This window comes from Hibiscus syriacus, unplaced genomic scaffold (assembly GCF_006381635.1).
Source record: "Hibiscus syriacus cultivar Baekdansim isolate YM2019G1 unplaced genomic scaffold, ASM638163v2 tig00111954_pilon, whole genome shotgun sequence".
NCBI lineage: Eukaryota > Viridiplantae > Streptophyta > Magnoliopsida > Malvales > Malvaceae > Hibiscus > Hibiscus syriacus.
In genome coordinates, this window is record NW_024063221.1 from 762,204 (window position 1) to 770,167 (window position 7,964).

The window sequence follows — 7,964 nt, forward strand, 5'->3', positions numbered from 1 at the left end:
TTTTGAAATCTCTAAATCATTTTGCAAAATTTCATTTTTATTTTCAAAATCAACTTTCTCTTTCAAAACCAAATTATTTTCATTTTTAAGTTTTGAAATTAATTTCTTATATTTGGAATTCATGGTCACATATCCCAAATACAACACATTATAAGTATCTTGTAACTCATCAAAACAACATGAATTTAATTCATTTGAGTTAGAAGATACCTCAGATTCTTTTTCGTTGGCCATGAGGCATAGGTTGATTACTTATTCATCATCATAGGAGTCATCTTCATCACTCCAAGCTGCAACAAATGCTTTATTCTTAGATGATCCTTTTTTTCTTAGAATGGGATAATCATACTTAACATGCCTCGTTCTTTGACAATTGAAGCATGCCGGGGGACTCTTCTTCTTGGTTGATTCATGCTTCACTTCCTTGGAAGTCATGAATCTCTTTAACTCTTTGAAAAGCTTGTCCATCTCATATTCTTGTTCATAATCATCTTCATCTACCTCATCACTTGAATTTTGATAGCTTTCATTGATGGATTTGAAGGTAATGTCTACCTCATTCTTCTTCTTGTTTTTCTTCTCTTCATATTTTTCTTCTTCCTTCAACATCATCTCATGAGTGAGAAGAGAACCAATTAGCTCGTCGAGAGTGAGAGACTTTAGGTCTCTAGCTTCAATAATAGACGTCTTCTTCGATTGCAACGACTTTGAAAGATAGTAGATCATCTTTCTTACAAGCTTCTCATTAGGGATTACTTTTCCAAATCCCTTGAGACCGTTGACAATCACGAAAAATCTATCCGTCATAGCTTTGATGTCTTCATCGGGTTTCATCTTGAAGTTCTCGTAGCTATGGTTGAGAAGACTTATCTTTGTTTCCCTCACTTTGTCAGTTCCTTAATGAGTGACTTGGAGCTTATCCCAAATCTCTTTGGCACTAGAACAAGATGAGATTATTCCATATTCATCTAGGCCTAAAGCACAAAAGAGAATATGCATAGCCTTGGCATTATGCTGGAACTTTTTCTTCTCTTCATTACTCCAATCATCCCAATCATCTATCTCACCAGGTGGAGTGGAGTAACACTTCATGATTGAGTTCCAAGCTCCTAGATCGTAGGTTCGAATAAAGAACATCATCTTATTCTTCTAATGGGCATAATTTGCTCCATTAAAGAAGGGTGTCTTATTTACCGATTGTGAATCTAGAATGTGTGATTCTTCAATTAATAGGCACTGGAGGTTGAAGCCATTTCTTTGTCAATTGCATCTGGAATCGGAAGAGCTTCTTCAAGGATAATCTCAAGGATGTGAAGCCTTCTAACGATTCAAGCTCTGATACCAATTGTTTAGATTTATGGAAGCTCGAATCGATAACCGAAAGAGTTCGCCAAGAGGGGTCGGGTTATTTTTGTGTTTAGGGAGTAATGAGATTGAAAGATAGAAAATTGCACAGCGATTTATAGTGATTCGACTTCTCAACCAAGTCTACATCCACTACCTTAGCTCCTCACCAAGGATTTTCCAACAAATTCACTAATTTGTTCTTTCTTTTTACAGGACAAAGAGATAACCTTTACAAACTCCCTAGTTTTTCACGGGCTAAACTATAACCTTTCCCTAGCTTTTAGCAGGCTAACCTAAAACCAAAACCCTTTTACAATGAAAGGAAATGTAAACAAGAAAACCTCTCTAAGGTAGGTGTTTACAAGGAAATGTAAACAAGAAAACCTCTCTAAGATTGAAAAACTCTTCTCTTGTGTTTGATTGCTTGAATAATTGTTCTCTATATTCTTCAAGTGTCCTTAGCTTGTTTTTATAGCTTGAAATGAGTTTGAAGTCGTATATAGCTGTTGGGGATATTTTGGAGCCATTGGGGTTTTATTTTTTGCAAAATAAAACTGCCCAGAACAAGTAGTATCGATATTCCTTCAATGAGTATCGGTACTACCTTTGTAATATTTGAATTTCTGACCGTTGGGATTGATTCTACTATAGCAGTATCGATACTTATTTTGCATTCGATGTTGATAGTATTGGTACTGTTCATTTTTTCACACAATATCGGTACTATTCATATATTATCGGTACTATTCATACAGTATCAATACTATTCATACAGTATGGTACTATTCATAGAAAAATTTTGTTCTCAATTCCAACTTAACGGACTTTGAATTATTTTTGAAAACTTTGAATAAATTCAATTCAAATCCATAAACATTTTGTCATAAATTGTTATATCAAAATATAGTTCAACAAATTATGTCAATGAAATAATTTTATTCATTTTTTATACCTCACTGCTCGTAAGCACTCTCACAATCATCTCATTATTATCCAAGTAATGTTGACCAAACATCTTATAATTATCTAAAAGAAATTAACTTTATGGTATCTTAAGAATCCTAATTCTTTCTCACAATCCTATGACGCTTTATGATATATTAAGAAAGCCAATTATTATAATAATAAGTCATGTGGGAAGAACAAAGGAATATTAATAACCTTCAATAGCTGGTGTTACCTCTTAATGGCCCACTTGTGCTCACAAACTCATCATCAGTATCATATACTATATATTCTGCAAAGTCTACTGAATGCACTGAACCTTCATCAGAAGTTGATAAAGCATAACTATAATGGCGAGTTCTCCTCCTAATATCTCTGACTCTTGACCTCCTTCTATATCTAGAATTCCTGAAATTATCAAACATCTGATATAAAATCAAGAGGTCTACCAGTTGCCCTCATCACGAGGGAAGTCTTCCAATTCTTCTATAGATTCATCCTCACCATATTCAATTTTAATGTAACACCCCAACCCGTACCCGACCCGGATACGAGTCCAAGATGTCACATTGACTTTAAAAACTGTATTCTTCCAAAATAACCAAATATTTGAACTCATTTTAAGAAAATACGATGATATATTATTGAATTATGCTTTATTATAAAAATTTAAGATAAAAACATATTTATGAACAGTAAAATACTGTATAAACAGTAATAAACAGTACCGTGAACAGTGCTACAGTGCATCGATGCATTGCTACAGTGCACCGATGCACTAAAATTTCAAAGAAAAATTGTGCATCGATGCACTGCTACAGTGACTTTCGTAAAATGTTCATAAAACTCGTAAAAATTTAATTGTTCATTACTATACATTTACATTTGCATAAATACGTTTAAAATATTACAAAACTCTATCATACGATTTTACAAACCGATTATAACATATCGGATTTAAACCTTTATTTACATGCCAACCACTATCCTTATTACAAAATACATACTATACATTTCTTTTCTGATCTGATCTTTGGAAAGGAGGAACTGACCTGTCTTGCATAACTTTTATCAATCTTATTCTTCTTGGAACCTAAGTGTGAAACAATCACACATTAAGTCATAGACTTAGTGAGACATATAAACATATAATAAAAATCATAAAACATTTCATATATTAAATTACATACATGCACATATACTATATTTATCATGATCTCTATCATAATCGTAACCCATTTATCATGTGATCTTGTATTTTCCATTTTTGTATATTGTGTATCTTTTCATATAATTAATTCACACATATACATATATCATTAACATGCTTATCGGTACTTATTTTACTATTACTAATTTTTTTTATCATGTAAGCATATGCTGAACTTTTCTATACTCACTATCGGGCATCCATATCATTTCACAATAGAGCACACATAGTATCATATCAAGTTATTTATTTACTCTCTTTAAAGACCATGTATTAGCCCATGTATACTTTTAAGAACTTAAGGTATGTGAGTACATTGAGGTTGTGCACCACTATGTTGTCACTATAGCTCATATAAATGTCTCGAATATCCTATCTAGAGGTCATAAAGAACCTCGGCAACTGTCCATAGGTCCCAAAGAACCTAGGTAAACTGTTCATATGTTCCTTAGAACATAGTTATACTGTCCATATATCTCAAAAGACATAGGTAATTCTATCCATATATCCTGAAAGACATAGGTAATTCTGTCCATATGTCCCGAAAGACATAGGTAATTATGTCCATATATTCCGTACAACATAGGTAAACCCTCGACTCTTGGCATGCCAACTATACCTATAGCTTTCATATCACATAACATAGGCATTCTCTTTCATATCATTTCACATATTCACATGCACATTTCACTTTCCATATGATTTCATAATCATATGTTATTTACCTTATAACACTTCTCTTGTGTTCATATGACATGTAAATCATTGTCATCTCTTGTTCTCATATGTTTCCCATACATCACATATATCACATATTCATATAGGCTCACGGTTTTTATCACCTATCATGACATTTCACATATACACTTTTATATCACATAACCCATATCTTCTTATCACATAGCTTCTTATTATATCATTCACATACTTCAATATCATTGGACTTATTTCACTTTATTACATAATCACTTATGTCAATACCACATAGCTTATATTATAATTTCCTATATTCATGTAGTCAATATCACCTATCACATATACATATAAGCATGTAGATCATGTCACATATAATAACATATACCCATTTCTATTTATTCATACACACATAATAATCACCTAGTGTATCTCATAGACATATCATTTCCATACCTTTAGCACATAGCTCATATAACTTTTCCTGCATATTCATGTCACATAATGTATATGGTATGAACCCATATCATGTTTCATAATATGAAATGAATCATATATCAAAGTATTAAATCTAGACTTATCACAAGTCTAGAACTAAATATACTACTATAATCATGCTATGCATATGCACTCACCTTAGCCTTGATTTGATTCGATCCTAATTCTTTGATTATTCCGAAACTTGTTTAGGCTCAATTTTTACATAAGCATAATTTCTAAGACGATTATCAGAAGCCTAAACCTTATAACTTGATGTTAATAACTCAGGCTAATTTAATAAACCAAATTTTAGCTTTTCCTTTAAGAGTGTATCGATGCACTATGGGTGCATCGGTACATAAAATAACTTCGAAATATCCATGCATCGATGCACCCCTTAATGCATCGATGCACCCCTTAATGCATCGATGCACCTACCCATAAATTACTATTCATTTCACAAAAATTCACTCTTTCAATTTCAATTCTTCAAGTTTCATTCCCTTTCATATTTTTAACTCAAATATACATGCTTAAACTCATTTATATCTATTTATTTCATCTTAAACCTCAAAAATTCTATTCTCCATATAGAAATCAATAATCATACCAAATTCTCCATGTTATCCAAACTTAATTCGAACACTTCTAACTTCTTATTCTCATAGATGACAAGTCAAATTTATCCTCCAAATTCATTTAAACCTTCTTATTCAAAATTTCACTTAAAACCCCATTTTCTTTAATCTATTATAACTCCTTTATATTTTGATTTTAAGATAACTTAATCTTTCCTTAAGCTTAGTTATCATCTAAGGATCAAAACCTAACTTAAATTTCAACTAATAATCAACAACAAAGAAATCTTACCTTTGCAAGCTTGGCTCCTTTTCTCTCGTATGATGAAGAAGAAGAAGATGAAGTGGAGAAAAATATCTCCTCATCCTTATCCCCACATGCCTATATATCATTTTTAAGTCAAATGGCCATTTTACCCTTTAATTCTTTTAAAAATTACTAACAACCTTTCAGGAAATACTTTCAAATAAATCATTGAACTTTTTAACTTTTCCACTTTAATCACCAAATTCTGAAATATTTACAATTTAGTCACTAACCCATAGTTTGGGATATTACATTCATAGTCTCTAAGAATCACTCCGCGTGGGACTTCTGAATGTATAGTGCTCAAAACATCTACTATCTCAGATGACTGTTGGAAATTTTCCCAATCAAGCTACCGAGAAGGATCTATTCTTGAAGGACTTGCATGAGGGTTCTCTAACTGAGTATGCTTTTGTAGTTCTAACAAGGTTCCTATAAATGTGCACTGTTCCTCCTCACAAGAACGTTTTTTCTCATCTAGAAGTAAACAAACCTTGTTAACAATAATTCATCCAGTGACTCACCCTCTACATAGGGGACAATTTGCATGCAGTTGTCTTCAGATTCTGCTAGCTAAATGTTTACTATAGAAGATATATCATATGTTGAAAGGGACGAAATTCCATTTTCATTTTTGAATCAATCCAAACAATTTGAATGAATGTGATTTGTGTCAATAACAAAAGCACGACAGCCTTTTTCATAAGATAAGCATTGGAGGAGTACCCCATTGTGGGGTAAATTCAAACATATAGGGTAAATCACATCATCCAAATTGGTGTTCAACTGAACATCGTCCATGTAAGACGATGTATTAAGTTGGTGCTCTCTTTAGTAAAAACGTTCAAAGGCTATAAAGAGTTTACATAATAATTTACAAGCATATGGCATGCACGTCCCTCATAGAAGAAACTTGGATCAAAACCAGAAATTACATTTTTTGGATAAACCAACCAAGCTTCAAGGTGTCAAACAAGTAGAGCTGACCGTTGATGATTCATATGATGACACTAAAAAGCTGCACATGGTAGAAAAGAAATCTCTTGAGTTGCAATAGGCAACAGTTTAATTGCATCTAATATCCAAATCCAAAAATCAAATAGGAAGGACAAAGCCTCATAGAGATCATGTAACACCCATATTCAATATACGGTTATGTATACGAATACAAATGTCACATTATTTATTATACAGTATACTCATCTTGAAAATCCTTTAATATTTTGTTGCAAACTTAATTTCACATAAATAACATTATAAACTACAAGTTCATTAAAACGTATCACAAAATATTTTTGTTATGTTGTATTATATGCCAAATAGGTCCAAAAAGGAATATCAAAGTCCTAATGTTACTGGCGAGTCAACCTTAGTAGATTAGGTCTGTTGCTACAGCTTCACTCCTTACGGGATGATTATTTGTTGTTACCTATATGTGTATATACACATGATAAGTATATCTTAGTGAATTATGATATAATAGATAACCTTTAGTGTTCAAACACACTTTATTTCCCATTTATCAAAACCATTTTCCATAATTCTTTCATTTCGTTTGTAACCTCCATTTATGTTTATAATACATCATTAGACATTTTAAAGTATAACATCTTTTCTGTTGATAATGCACTCATATGCATTTCAACTATTGTATACTTTTATATTGATGACGTACCTATATACATCTCAACCATAGTATACTTTTTCTGTTGAGAATGTACCCATATACATTTCAACTCTAGCATACTTTTCTGTTGATAATCCACCCATATGCATTTCAACTCTAGTATACTTTTATGTTGATGATGTACCCATATACATCTCAACCATAATATACTTTTTCTGTTGCGAATGTACCCATATACATTTCAACCATATTATACTTTTCTGTTGATAATGCACCCATATGCATTTCAACTCTGGCATCCTTTCATGCCGATAATGCACCCATATGCATTGTTTTCTTTTATATTATTTTAGAGCAGTTCATACTCTAAAACCTCATTCACAACATCAATTTCATATGTTCCATATCACATTATAATTTTGGTAAAATATAAATTAACATATAAATATTTCATTCTCAATAATTGATAATCATATTCATCTAACTTACATAGAATAAAGGAACTCACCTGGCTCGCCTTGCTTAGGTATCCAAAATGAGAAGATACTTATTCCGGAACTTAACCATTGCCTTTCGACTTACTCGGTTCAGGAACTTGTTTGCGATCTATTCCACATTCATTAAAAACATGCATAATATCAATTGTTAGTATGTTTCCTAACAATTGTTACTTAACATCAATCAAAATATTTATTATTAACTTCCTACAACATTTCTGGCCCTTAGGTATCGATTCCCTTGCTTATGGTATCGATACTACCCTATTAGAGTATCGAT

The 7,964-nt window shown here is 32.0% G+C and overlaps 1 pseudogene; it reads right to left on the reverse strand.

The window, feature by feature from the left end:
- Positions 1-2,510: 2,510 nt before the first annotated feature.
- Positions 2,511-6,361, reverse strand: LOC120173505 (annotated as a pseudogene).
- Positions 6,362-7,964: the final 1,603 nt, after the last annotated feature.